The 14,060-nt window shown below is 42.7% G+C and overlaps 1 protein-coding gene across 1 annotated transcript in view; it reads left to right on the top strand.

Annotated features, from left to right (window-relative positions):
• The window catches only part of LOC309558456 (uromodulin-like), a gene marked incomplete at its 3' end in the record, with an annotated part of 410,722 nt that overhangs the window by 298,238 nt on the left and 98,424 nt on the right, over positions 1-14,060 (top strand). The gene's annotated exons all lie outside the window — the stretch shown is intronic.

Raw genomic sequence — 14,060 nt, 5'->3', positions numbered from 1 at the left:
ACTTTTGCGCAAACCAATCAAAATACGCTTTTTGCGATTTTTTTTACCAAACATATGTAGCAGAAAACAAATTGGCCTAAAATGTTAAAAAATTTAGATTTTTACATTTTTTTTTTGGGGAATTTCATATTAAAAAATGTGAAAAATATTGTTATTTTTGCAAAATTGTCGCTATTTTTTTGTTTATAGTGCATGATTAAAAAATCGCACAGGTGATCAAATACCACCAAAAGAAAGCTCTGTTTGTGGGAAAAAAAGGACATCAAATTAGTTTAAGTATGGCGTTGCACGACCGCGCAATTGTCCGATAAAGTCACGCAGTGCCGAATCGCAAAATAGGACCTGGTCAGGAAGGGGGTAAAATCTTCCGGGGCTTAAGTGGTTAAGCAACGGGCTGGGAAGCCGGCCACCATGTCCTTAACAATGGATGGGTTATCAGCTGTCAGCCGGCTTCCACACTGACAGCTGAAATCTAAACACAACAATGCCAGCCCCTTGTGAGTTCACCTTGCATGCCGGGTCGATGACATCACAAGGGGCAGGGTCACCAGTTGGCATAACCAGGTGGCCTTTCCCCTTACCTATATAAGAAAAGTCAAACAGTCCGCAGAGGGTGTTTAATGAGCCCTTTTGTTTTTTTTTGTTTTTTTAGGGTTCAGTGGTGCGGCGGGCAGCTTGAGATAGATCTACATCGGGTGACATTGTTTTTTTTTTTTTTACTGCTTCTGTATATTAACCACCTGTGGACTGCCCACCATAAATATACTGCAGCAGGGCAGACACTCTGCACCAGATCACCTACCTAGTACTTGATCTGACACTTCTGGTTCTAGAGCGTGCAAGCACGCCGCTGGTGGCCCGCGGGAGCCGATTGACATGGAGTCTGCGGTACCTGCTGCTGAGCGTGATCCCTGTGTGATCACAGCGGGAGCCAAACCTTGGGTACCGCAGACTCAAAGTCTGCCAGCCCCCGCCAGTTGTTCAATACACAGGCAGAATGGCGATCTGTCTATGTAAACAAGGTAGATTGCAGTTTTGTCAATAGGGAAGGCATTGATCCTGTGTTCCTGCAAAGCAGAAAGGCTGGGTTCACACTGGGGTGCCTTCAAATTTGCCCGACTCTGAAGCAGCCCTATGCAGCGTGACTTCAGCGTGGCTTGCAAACGACTTCTCTAATAGAAGTCAATGCAAGTCGCCCCCCAAAGTAGTGCAGGAACCTTCTTCTAAGTCGGGGCGACTTGAGTTGCTCCGATTAGAACGGTTCCATTGCACTGAATGGAGCGCGACTTGTCTGGCCGCTAAGTCACCTGACAAGTTGCCCCGGTGTGAACCAGGACAAACACTGATCTTTGCCTTCCCTTAGTAAAAGCACCTTTCATACAGTACACAAACACTGGCTAGGAACACATTTACCCTTCGATCTCCCCTGATGTTAACCCCTTCCCTGCCAGTGTCATTAGTTCAGTGACAGTGCATATTTTATAGCATTTATCGCTGTATTAGTGTCACTGGTCCTCAAAAAGTGTCAAAAGTGTCAGTTATTGACCAATTTGTCATTGGCAATAGTGCATTCCCGCTATAAGGCGCTGATCGCCACCATTTCTAGATTAAAAAAAAAAAAATCCCATAGTTTGTAGAAGCTATAACCTTTTGAGCAAACAAATCAATATACACTTATTGGAATTTTTTTTTCAGTTTTTTTTTTTTTACCAAAAATATGTAGCTTAATACATATTGATCTAAATTAACGGAGAAATGTGATTTTTTTCAATTTTTTATTGGATATGTTTTATAGCACAAAAAAAAAAAAAAATATATATATATATATATATATATATATATATATATATTGTTTTTTTTTTTCAAAATGATCAGTCTTTTTTTGTTTATAGCGCAAAAAAAAAAAAACAAACAAAAAAAGATGCAGAGGTGATTAAAAAACCACCAAAATAAAACTATATTTGTGGGGAAAAAGACATATATTTTAATTGGGTACTTTGTCGCACGACCGCACGATAGTCGATTGTCAATTAAAGTAATGCAGTGCCGTATCACAAAAAATGGCCTGGTCATTAAGGGGGTTAAACCTCCCGGAGGTCAAGTGGTTATTAATAAGGCAAATGTAAGGCATCTAACCAGCTTGGTGTTCCATTGGAGGTAATATTTTGCGGTTGGTGTAAAACCCATACATTCATGTTGATAGCAGAAATTGTAAAAATATTTGGGACTGGACTTCCATATTTCTGGCAATTATCATCTCAAATCTAAAAGCGGCTGCTTTGTTTTTAGAATTTCTATTATATTAGCGCTGGGTTGAGTGGGTTTTTTATATTCTTACTCCTATTATTAATATGTGAAATGATTTAACCAGGAGTATTTCTGACACCCCCAGAATGGATGACGTTGCTGGAATATTACATTTATAGTACAAATATTTGATTTTAAAAAACGCTTTTGTTAATCTTTTTATATCATATTTATTTATTTACACATTTATTTATTTGTCCTTTTTTAATTTAGGAAGTAAATTTGCATTTGAAAAAAATCCTAAAGATTATGACTTCTATACTAATATTCTAAGTTCCCATTTGATAAAAAGTCCGGCAGCGGGATGGTGGATTCTGGATGCTCAGGAGAATTCATCACTTTCTGTTCAAATATTTGGATTTACTGGTAAGTTACATCATCTCTGTGCATTTTAAAATGTCTTCCCTGCAAGGTCCTCTCCACTGACTTATTGAATTATTTTAATGCTGGAAATTGGATATTGGTAATTTCAGACCAAGATTCATAGATTTAGATGGCCAAATCTGACCCCGGATTCTGCCTTCTGTGACCTAAGTAACCTCCATAGGACCATTGGGTGGGGCTTTTTTCAGGCTTATGGTAATGCTCACTGCCCCCTGAAAAACTATCTGCAGTGGATCATTTGTCATAGGAAGCACAGTGTATCAGAGACTGACAGATATTCAGGAGGTAAAAGATAGGAAACTGGTCATTCAAGGGCAGTGGGCGTCTCTCAGTCCCATATTATATGTATATATATATATATATATATTTATTTATATTTATATTTATTTATTTATATTTATATATTTATTTACCTATTTATATATATATATATATATATATATATATATATATATATTTATTTATACATATATATATATATATATATATATATATATATATATATATATATATATATATATATATATATATATATAAATATGTATATATATAATATAAAAATTATAATATAAATATAATATAAAAATAATTGGCCCAAGGGACTTTGAAAAGGGACTTCACTTCTTGGAAATCCTCTACGCGTTTCCCGAGATCTCAGCTCGCTTCTTCAGGAAAATACAGAGGAAAATATCACGTAAGTTTGTAAACAATTTTCAACGGTGTATAGTAGATTCTAATTGGTCAAAGAGACTAAAAACATCTTCTGAGATAGCTAAAAATATTGAACGCTGAATGGGGCACACCAATGGTCATCGCATTCCACCCAGGAGTTGAGGAAGGAGGGGGGGTGAGGGTGTAAATCACTAATTAAATCTTCAATAAAAGAACCACTGGACCAACCAGTGAAGAAGATAGGATATAGATGTGCAGTTTTCAAATCCAGACAGGATTTTCAAGCACATGTTGGATGGTTATGCTCTTTTCTTCTCTGTTTTGTATGTAATTTTAATTCTGTGTCATACATGACTTAGCAGAACAATATCGATGTTGTCTCCAATATGTGAATGTATTATATAATTAAAAAAAATGATTGTATTTTAACTACTTAACGACCGCCCGCCACAGTTTTACTGCGGCAGGCAGCCCCTCCTCTGCGAACGACGTAACTGTACGTCGGTCGTGGGCCTGCAGCATAGAGGTGAGCACGCACCGGTGGCGGTCCGCTCCCGCCCCCACTCATCAGCGGGGAAACCGATGCAGGGTACTGTTAACCCTTTGATAGCCCTAGATGTTTAACCCCTTCCAAGTCAGTGTCATTAGTACAGTGACAGTCCATATTTTTAGCACTGATCACTGTATTATGGCACTTTTCCACTGCAAGTACCGGCTCGGCCCAACTCGGCCCTACTTGGCCCTGCTTGGCTCTGTTGGTTTTTCACTGCATGGTACCACACGGTACGGTGTTGGAACGGTTCGGTATGGTTTGCTTTTCCACTAAAGTAAAGTGGTTGGGATAACAATGATTCTCTGACCAATCAGTGGCTAGTAGTGACAAACAGTCAAGGCTGCATGCAAAGGATTGTGGGATATAGTACCGGTACGGCCCTGTTGGAACCACAACTGAGGTGGTACTGTTTAAGCGAGCCGTACCGTTCGGTTCCATGTAGTGGAAAAGCGCCGCCGTACCGTACCGAACCGTTCCTACACCGTACCATGCGGTGCCAGCAGTGGAAAAGCACAAAAGCGAGCCGAACCGTTCGGTTCCATGCAGTGGAAAAATGCCATTATTGTCACTGGTTCAGTGACAACGTGTCAAAAGTGTCAGTTGGTGTCCGATTGCCCACCGCACTATTGAAGTCCTGCTATATGTTGCTGATCACTGCCATTACTAGTATTAAAACATAAAATAAAATAAAAAATTCCAGTATATATCTCATAGTTTTTAGATGCTATATCTTTTGTGCAAACAATCAATATAAGCTTATTGGAATTTTTTTTTTTTTTACAAAAATATGTAGCAGAATACATATTGGCCTAAATTTATGAAGAAGTTACACACAGTTACACAGTTAGCGAGGTTGAAAAAAAGACACAAATCTATCCGGCCCAAACAATAGAAAACCCAACCATACAATCCCATATACACAATCCTATACCTGCAGTTGATCCAGAGGAAGGTGAAAAAAAACCCCCAGCAAAGCATGATCCGATTTGCTACAGCAGGGGGAAAAAATTCCTTCCTGATCCCCCGAGAGGCAATCGGATATTCCCAGGATCAACTCATTCTTTTTAGTAACGCCCATGTTGACGGCTAGGCCCAGAAAAGTTTTCAATGCAAATTGTACAGTAAGTGCCGGTTCACACTACGTCGCTCCGACTTCGGGGGCGACCTGTGAATTCGCGTGCAGCGTGACTTCGGCACGACTTGCACGGACTTCATAAAATGGAAGTCTATGCAAGTCGCTCCAGGTCGCCCCGAAGTAGTACAGGAACCTTTTTCTAAGTCGGAGCGACTTGTGTCACTCCCAGGGCCGATCCTGGGCTGGTGCACGGGGTGCACCGCACCCAGGCGCCACAAGCTGAGGCGGAGGAGGGGCGCCGAAGCTCCAGTGACAGGGCCGGTGTTGTAAAATTTAATACACAGCTGACAGAGAGGAGGCAGCAGGACTGGTTGCTTAGCTGAGAGGAGGCGGGATGGAGAGAAGACATCCTCGGGTCTGAGAGGAGGCGGGACGGATTGCTTAGCTGGGAGGAGACGGGACGGAGGTAGAAAAAAAATTAAATCAGCAAGCTCTGCATTATTACAATTATGCTCGACCTCTGTCCCGCCTCCTCCCAGCCAAGCAGTTCGTCCCGTCTCCGCCCCGCCTCCTCTCAGACCCGAGGATGTCTTCTCTCCGTCCTGCCTCCTCCCAGCTAAGCACTTTGTCCCGCCTCCGCCCTGCCTCCTCTCCGTCCTGTCTCCTCTCAGCTAAGTAATCGGTCCCGCCTCCTCTCTGTCAGCAGTGACGTATTGGCGCCGGCGGGGCGCCATTTTTAAATCTAAAGTAAAAAACTGCAGTGGCCCAGCAGTGGCGTGCACCTCTCATCACGGCCAGGTAAGACCCCTCCACAGCCTCTGACCACCTCCCCCTGTACCATGTCCACAGCCTCAGACATCTCCCCCCTGTACCATGTCCGCAGCCTCTAACCATCTCCCCCTGTACCATGTCCGGAGCCTCAGAGATCTCCCCCCTGTACTAACAGACTCTCTAACAGATACCCTCTCTGTGTCCATTAGAGAGACCCCCTCCAGTTCCCATTAGAGTACTCTGCTTCTCTTACTGTAATTTGTTTATTGTTAAGAGATCGTGGGAGGGTCCCGGGGTAAGGAAGACTTCTTAGGGGAGCATCTCTGTGTTTGAGCCATTGCCATAGAAACATTTATAAAGGGGAGGAGTTAGTAAGATGACCACGCCCATGTGGGGGCGCCAGAAAAATTTCTGCACCCAGGCGCCTGTGACCCTAGGATCGGCCCTGGTCACTCCTATTAGTACCGGTCCTGTACTACTCAATGGACCCAATGGTGCGCGACTTGCCAGGCTGGCCAAGTCACCTGAAAAGTCATAATAGTGTGAACCGGCACTTAGGGTCAAATTTACATAGACATAGTTACATAGTTAGTCAGGCAGGAAAAAGACACAAGTCCATCTGGCTAAAAAAAAAAAAAAAAAGGAAGTAAAACCCAACCATATAATCCCATATAAATAATAAAATAAAATAAATAAAATAAACAAGCTGCGCTATAAAATAAAAGTGACAAATCGATGTCACCCAAACAATGAAGTAAAAATGATATATAAATATAGTGTCCAAAATATATATTCATAAAGTGAAATTCATAAAGTCTCTTGATTGATCCAGAAAAATCCCAAGAAACAGTGAATGAAAGTTCCATTAGTCACCAAATTGTGCCGTGACCGCCACCAGTGGTATATACTGCTTATATACATCAAATAGTGCAGCGCTAAAAACCTGTAATAAATGAATCACAGAACAAACATTGGTGCAGTGCAATTAAAACAGACCAGAGGGATAAAAGTCCAAAAGAATCCTGAATAATGGATCTGATGTAAGAAAAGCCAAAAAGTCCAAATAGGGGGTGAGATCCCAAGATACGGTGAGCAGAGAGGAAAAACACCCGTGAAGATGGATTAAAGGCGGCTGCTTACCACAGGGAATGGGCCCCCAATTTAATGGACAGGCCACTTAGGCATATGATGAAAACACTCAGGATGGGTTCTCTCCTCCACAATGGTAGACTAGGATCACTTCCATACGTTTCAGAAATAAATGAATTCAAGCCAAAAAGGGTATCACTCAGGAAACTCAGGAGACACCAAGGATAGTTCTCCACTAAACCTCCAGGGCTTGGACAATTGGTCAGCATAAATATTGAGGGCATCCACCATCAAAAGTTCATCATGACTCCTAACACTGGAAGTCATAAAGAGTCTTATTTGTCCCCAACTGGCAGGTTCTCACATTAGGCTCTGGAATCTAGCTCTATATGTCATCTGATATTGAAAATAGGATCCCATACACATGGATCACCAGGATGAACTTTAACCACTTAAGCCCCGGAAGATTTTACCCACTTCCTGACCAGGGCCTATTTTGCGATTCGGCACTGCGTGATTTTAACCGACAATTGCGCGGTCGTGCGACGCTGTACCCAAACAAATTTGACGTACTTTTTTTTCCACAAACAGAGCTTTCTTTTAGTGGTATTTGATCACCTGTGCGATTTTTTGATCATGCGCTATAAACACAAAAGCGTGACAATTTTGCAAAAATAACAATATTTTTCACATTTTTTTATATGAAATTCCCCCCAAAAAAATGTAAAATCAAATTTTTTTAACATTTTAGGCCAATTTCTTTTCTGCTACATATGTTTGGTAAAAAACATTTTTTTTTTTAACGAGTAATGGGGTTGATCTGCGATTTTTTGCAACATTGCGGCGGACAGATCGGACCCTTGACTGACATTTTTGACACTTTTGGGGGTACCAGTGACATTACTACAGTAATCAGCGCTATACATATGCACTGTTACTGTAAAATCACACTGGCAGGGAAGGGGTTAACTTTATTGGAGAGGGAGGGGTTAAGTGTGTCCCTAGGGGTGTGCTTCTAACTGTGATTGGATGTGGCTGTGTGTGTAACAGCAGAGATCAATGGTCATACATAGTAGGATGTATCAATGGTCATACATGCTTTTACACAGGGGAGAATGACAGGCGGCGGTGTTTACATCAGCCGCGTGCCTTTCTCCTTCTCCACCCGACGATCGCGAGTGACCGGCGGACATCGGGTCCGCCGGTCACACACGCGGGCTGCATAAGGAACGAGCGGGGTCGGGAGCACGCCTCCGGTGGCGCGTGCGCGCCCCCCTATTGGCTCCCATGCTAGTGACATACTGGTACGTCACTTTGCCTGGCAGGGGCTGACCGCGCTGTATACAGCCGGGCGGCGGTCGGCAAGTGGTTAATGGCACTACTGTGACTTAAAAAAAAGTCTGCATATACCGACTTGAAGAGTTCAGATCTGCCTTTGCAGTCAAACAGTCCCCACTTTTGGAGAGGGTAACTTCCCCTGGCAACAGGTTCCCAGTCAGGACACAGACATGCACCCTCCTGGCTGTATAAATGTCCACCATCCACAGTCTCCTCTATACTCCTCCACCATACAATCCCATATACACAATCCTATACCGGCAGTTGATCCAGAGGAAGGTGAAAACCCCCAGCAAAGCATGATCCAATTTGCTACAGCAGGGGAAAAAAAATCCTTCCTGATCCCCCGAGAGGCAATCGGATATTCTTTGGATCAACTTTACCTATAAATATTAGTACTCACTTATATTATGTACACCTAGGAAATAATCCAGGCTTTTTTTAAAGCAATCTACTGAGCTGACCAGAGCCACCTCTGGAGGGAGTCTATTACACATTTTCACAGCTCTTACCGTGAAGAAACCTTTCCGTATTTGGAGACTAAATCTGTTTTCCTCTAGATGTAAAGAGTGCCCCCTTGTCCTCTGTGGTGACCTTAAAGTGAATAACTCAATACCAAGTTCACTTTTTTTTTTTTTAAACCAAGTTCACTTTTATTAAAAATTTGATTTTTTTACGTATCTTTATTGGATATGTTTTATAGTAGAAAAAATAAATAAATAAATAAATAAATAAATATATATATATATATATATATATATATATATATATATATATATATATATATATATATATATATATATATATATATATATATATATACATATATATATATATATATATATATATATATATATATATATATATATATATATATATTTTTTTTTTTTTTTTTTTTTTTTTTTTAGAGAGCAAAAAAAAAAGAGGTGATCAAATACCACCAAAAGAAAGCTATATTTGTGGGGGAAAAAACATAAATTTTTTGGGGGGGGTACAGTGATACATGACCGCACAATTGCCAGTTAAATGAATGCAGTGCCATACAGCAAAATGGCCTGGTCATCTTCCGGAGGTCAGGTGGTTGTTAAACATGTGTGTAAAAAATGCAAATAATGGTTTTGACAGTGAAAGGGTTAACTCAGGGCCTCAGTCCTGCGTGGATACATTGTTAACTACAAGTAGTAGAGGACAATGTACATTAGAATGTAGGCATGCTTTGTGTGCAGAGTATACATGAGAACCCTATAACCATACTGATCACAAAGTGTCACCTCATACCCAATGACAATTTGCCACTTCCCATCTAATGTTCTTTTTTTTTACATTTTTTGCAGGGTTGGACAAACCAGGTAAGCCTGATGTTGTGATTTCCTTCTGTGTATATATTGCAGTTCTGTTATCACCCTGTTACAGTATCTCACAAAAGTGAGTACACCCCTCTCATTTTAGTAAATATTTTATTCTATCTTTTCATGTGACAACACTGAAGAAATGACACTTTGCTACAATGTAAAGTAGTGAGTGTACAGCTTGTATAACAGTGTAAATTTGCTGTCCCCTCAAAATAACTCAACACACAGCCATTAATGTCTAAACTGCTGGCAACAAAAGTGAGTACACCCCTAAGTGGAAATGTCCAAATTGGGCCCAATTAGCCATTTTCTCTTCCCGGTGTCATGTGACTCGTTAGTATTACAAGGTCTAAGGTGTGAATGGGGAGCAGGTGTGTTAAATTTGTTGTTATCGCTCTCACTCTCTCATACTGGTCACTGGAAGTTCAACATGGCACCTTATGGCAAAGAACTCTCTGAGGATCTGAACAAAATAATTGTTGCTCTACATAAAGATGGCTTAGGCTGTAAGAAGATTGTCAAGACCCTGAAACTGAGTTGCAGCAGGTTGGCCAAAACCATACAGGGGTTTAACAGGACAGGTTCCACTCAGACCAGGGCTTGCCATGGTAGACCAAAGAAGTGCACGCGCTCAGCGTCATATGCAGAGTTTTATCAACATTTCAGTGATGTAAGATTGCTGCTAGCATTGCTGCAGAGGTTGAAGGGGTGGGAGGTCAGCCTGTCAGTGCTCAGACCATACGCCGCACACTGCATCAAATTGGTCTGCATGGCTGTCGTCCCAGAAGGAAGCCTCTTCTAAAGATGATGTACAAGAAAGCCCACAAACAGTTAACTGAAGACAAGCAGACTAAGGACATGGATTACTGGAACCATGTCCTGTGGTCTGATGAGACAAAGATAAACGTATTTGGTTCAGATGGTGTGAAGCGTGTGTGGCAGCAACCAGGTGAGGAGTACAAAGACAAGTGTGTCTTGCCAACAGTCAAGCATGGTGGTGGGAGTGTCATGGTCTGGGGCTACATGAGTGCTGCCAGCACTGGGGAGCTACAGATCATTGAGGGAACCATGAATGCCAACATGTACAGTGACATACTAAAGTAGAGCATGATCCCCTCCCTTCAGAGACTGGGCTGCAGGGCAGAATTCCAACTTCATAACAACCCCAGACACACCTTCAAGATGACCACTGTCTTGCTAAAGAAGCTGAGGGTAAAGGTGATGGACTGGCCAAGCATGTCTCCAGACCTAAACCCTATTGAGCATCTGTGGGGCATCCTCAAACGGAAGGTGGAGGAGAGCAAGGTCTCTAACATCCACCAGCTCTGTGATGTCATCATGGAGGAGTGGAAGAGGACTCCAGTGGCAACCTGTGAAGCTCTGGTGAACTCCATGCCCAAGAGGGTTAAGGCAGTGTTGGAAAATAATGGTGGCCACACAAACTATTGACACTTTGGGCCCAATTTGGACATTTTCACTCAGGGGTGTACTCACTTTTGTTGCCAGTGGTTTAGACATTATTGGCTGTGTGTTGAGTTATTTTGAGGGGACAGCAAATTTACACTGTTATACAAGCTGTACACTCACTACTTTATATTGTAGCAAAGTGTCATTTCTTCAGTGTTGTCACATGAAAAGATAGAATAAAATATTTACAAAAATGTGAGGGGTGTACTCACTTTTGTGAGATACTGTATATGTAAATGAAAGTCATACCAGCATGGTCAGCATCCCAGACCTATACAGAACAAAACTTCTACTTTAGTTTATTTTTTAAAAATGACATCAATCTTGTTGATCCCAATGGGCACATTGGTTAGTCAAGAGAATAGTTTGTTTGGCAAACTTAGCCCAAATGAATTATTTAACCACTTCCTGCCTGCAATATAGCCAAAAGATGGCTACAGTGTGGGCTTACTTTGCCTGGGAGGGCATACATGGACGTCCTCTCGGGATCAGCTGATAACAGATCAGGGTAAAGGGCCAGTCACAGCGGCCCTTACCACATGATCAGCTGTCAGCCAATGACAGCTGATCATAGGCTGTAAACACAAACTGGGTATTGGCTTTTCTTTCTCCATGCTGACAGCATGAGGAGAGAGGAAGAGAGCCGATAACCGGCTTTTTTTTAAAGGAACATCGGCACTGATAATCAGGTTGTTAGTGTCCTTATCAGCGCAGTCCCAACAATGCCCGCCAGTGCTGCCAATCGGTGCCCATCAGTGCTGCCAGTTAGTACTCATCAGTGCCACCTATCATTGCCCATCAGTGCCTTCTCATCAGTATCACATATCAGTTATGCCTATCAGTGCCGCCAAACAGTGCCCATCAGTGCCATCTATCAGTGCCCATCAGTGCTGCCTATCAGTGCAACATCTCAGTGTTCTTCAGTGCTGCATATCAGAGCCTATCTGTGCCACCTATCATTGCCCATCAGTGGCAGCATCATCAGTACCTCCTCATCAGTGCCCACCAGTGCCACCTCATCAGTGCCCATCAGTGCAGCCTCATCAGTACCTCCTAATCAGTGAGTAGAAGAAATCCAGGTTTGAGACAGCACTTGAGGTGTTATGATGAAATCAAAGGTTTCTTTATTCCTCAAATAAAGTAGACAGACAGTGTTCAAAACAGACGTGTCCGGTTGACGCGTTTCACGATGCTGTAGGTCGCTTACTCTTAACCTACAGCGTTGTGAAACGCGTCAACCAGACACGTCTGTTTTGTACACTGTCTGTCTACTTTATTTGAGGAATAAAGAAACCTTTGATTTCATCATAACACCTCGAGTGCTGTCTCAAACTTGGATTTCTTCTACTCTTGGATGGCGGATCTGACCTGCACCGGGTCTGGAACATACACCTGAGCGGCTCTCTCCCCATTTTCTCACCTCCTAATCAGTGCCCATCAGTGCCGCCTCATCAGTGCCCATAAGTGCTGCTTCATCAGTGCCATCAGTGCCACCTATCAGTGCCCAACAGTACAACCTACCAGTGCCCAACAGTGTGCCCAACAGTGCAACCTACCAGTGCCCATCAATGCCACCTGTCAGTGCCCACCAGTGCAGCCTCATCAGTGCCTATCAGTGCAGCCTCTTCAGTACCTCCTAATCAGTGCTCACCAGTGCCGCCTCATCAGTGCCCATGAGTGCTGCTTCATCAGTGCCCATCAGTGCCACCTATCAGTGCCCATCAGTGCCACCTATCAGTGCTCAACAGTGCAACATACCAGTGCCCATCAATGCCACCTGTGTCAGAGCCCACCAGTGCCGCCTCATCAGTGTCCATCAGTTCCCATTAGTGCACATCAGTGAAGGAGAAAAATTACCTGTTTTTCAAAATGTTATAACAAACTATGAAAAATGTTTGTTTTTTTTCAAAAATTTCTGTCTTTTTTTGTTTGTTTAGCAAAAAATAAAAACTCCAGTGGTGATTAAATGCCACCAAAGGAAAGTTCTATTTGTGTGAAAAAAAAATGATAAAAATGTAGTTTGGGTACAGTTTTGCATGACCGCGCAATTTCCATTCAAAGTGTGACAGCGCTGAAAATTGGCCTGGGTAGGAAGGGGGTGAAAGTGTCTGGTAGGGTAAAGAAATAAAAACCTGGATTTAGATCTAAGGAACGGTCACGGTTTTTATACTGTCACCGTACTTACTACTTTAGAGCAGCCAATGATGGAATTCATGAGCAAAGCTGTATAAGAATATTGTATCTGGCTCAACCCAACCTCATTGATTCTGTTTGGCATCGCCTAGCTCTGAGACAGACTTGATAAATGTCCCCCATTGTTTCTGTTAGGAGTGTTGTAGGGGTTATAATGGTGATGAGCAGGGATTTATTCCTTAGAGAACAGGTGCAGGTACTCCCCTCTTCTGAGTCACCCCTTGTCTCCACCCCCTACCCACCTCCGAGTGCTGTCCTTTGCTTCTATCCTCTACCCACCTCCCGGTACCCCCCCCCCCCCCCTTTAGAGAATACATAAAAAAGTATCATGTTGCGGTTCTAGGTAATTTGTATAGAATTTGTTAATAACTAGAAAAGCAGTAAATAAGATCCCCTGGAATCGGCAACAATAGATCCCCCCCCCCGCCCCCAACAATAAATTGTCCCCAGCAACAATAAATCATCCCCTGCAACAATAGAAAAAACAGTAAAATAGATCCCCTGCAATCAGCAACAAGAGACACACAACGACAATAGCCCCCCCCCAGCAACAATAAATCCTCCCCTGAAACAATCACCCCCCCCCCCCAATAAATCCTCCCCTGCAACAATAGACGCCCCCACTACAATAGCCCCTCAGCATCAATAAATCCTCCCCTGCAACAATCACCCCCCCCCCCAATAAATCCTCCCCTGCAACAATCACCCCCCCAATAAATCCTCTCCTGCAACAATAGACGCCCCCCACTACAATAGCCCCCCAGCATAAATCACCAATAAATCCTCCCCTGCAACAATCACCCCCCCCAATACATCCTCTCCTGCAACAATAGACGCCCCCCACTACAATAGCCCCCCA

Source organism: Pelophylax lessonae (genome assembly GCF_965119305.1).
Source record: "Pelophylax lessonae genome assembly, chromosome: 6".
NCBI classification, from domain to species: Eukaryota; Metazoa; Chordata; class Amphibia; order Anura; family Ranidae; genus Pelophylax; species Pelophylax lessonae.
The sequence above is the reverse complement of the archived record's forward strand: the minus strand, read 5'-3'. Positions and strand labels throughout refer to the sequence as shown.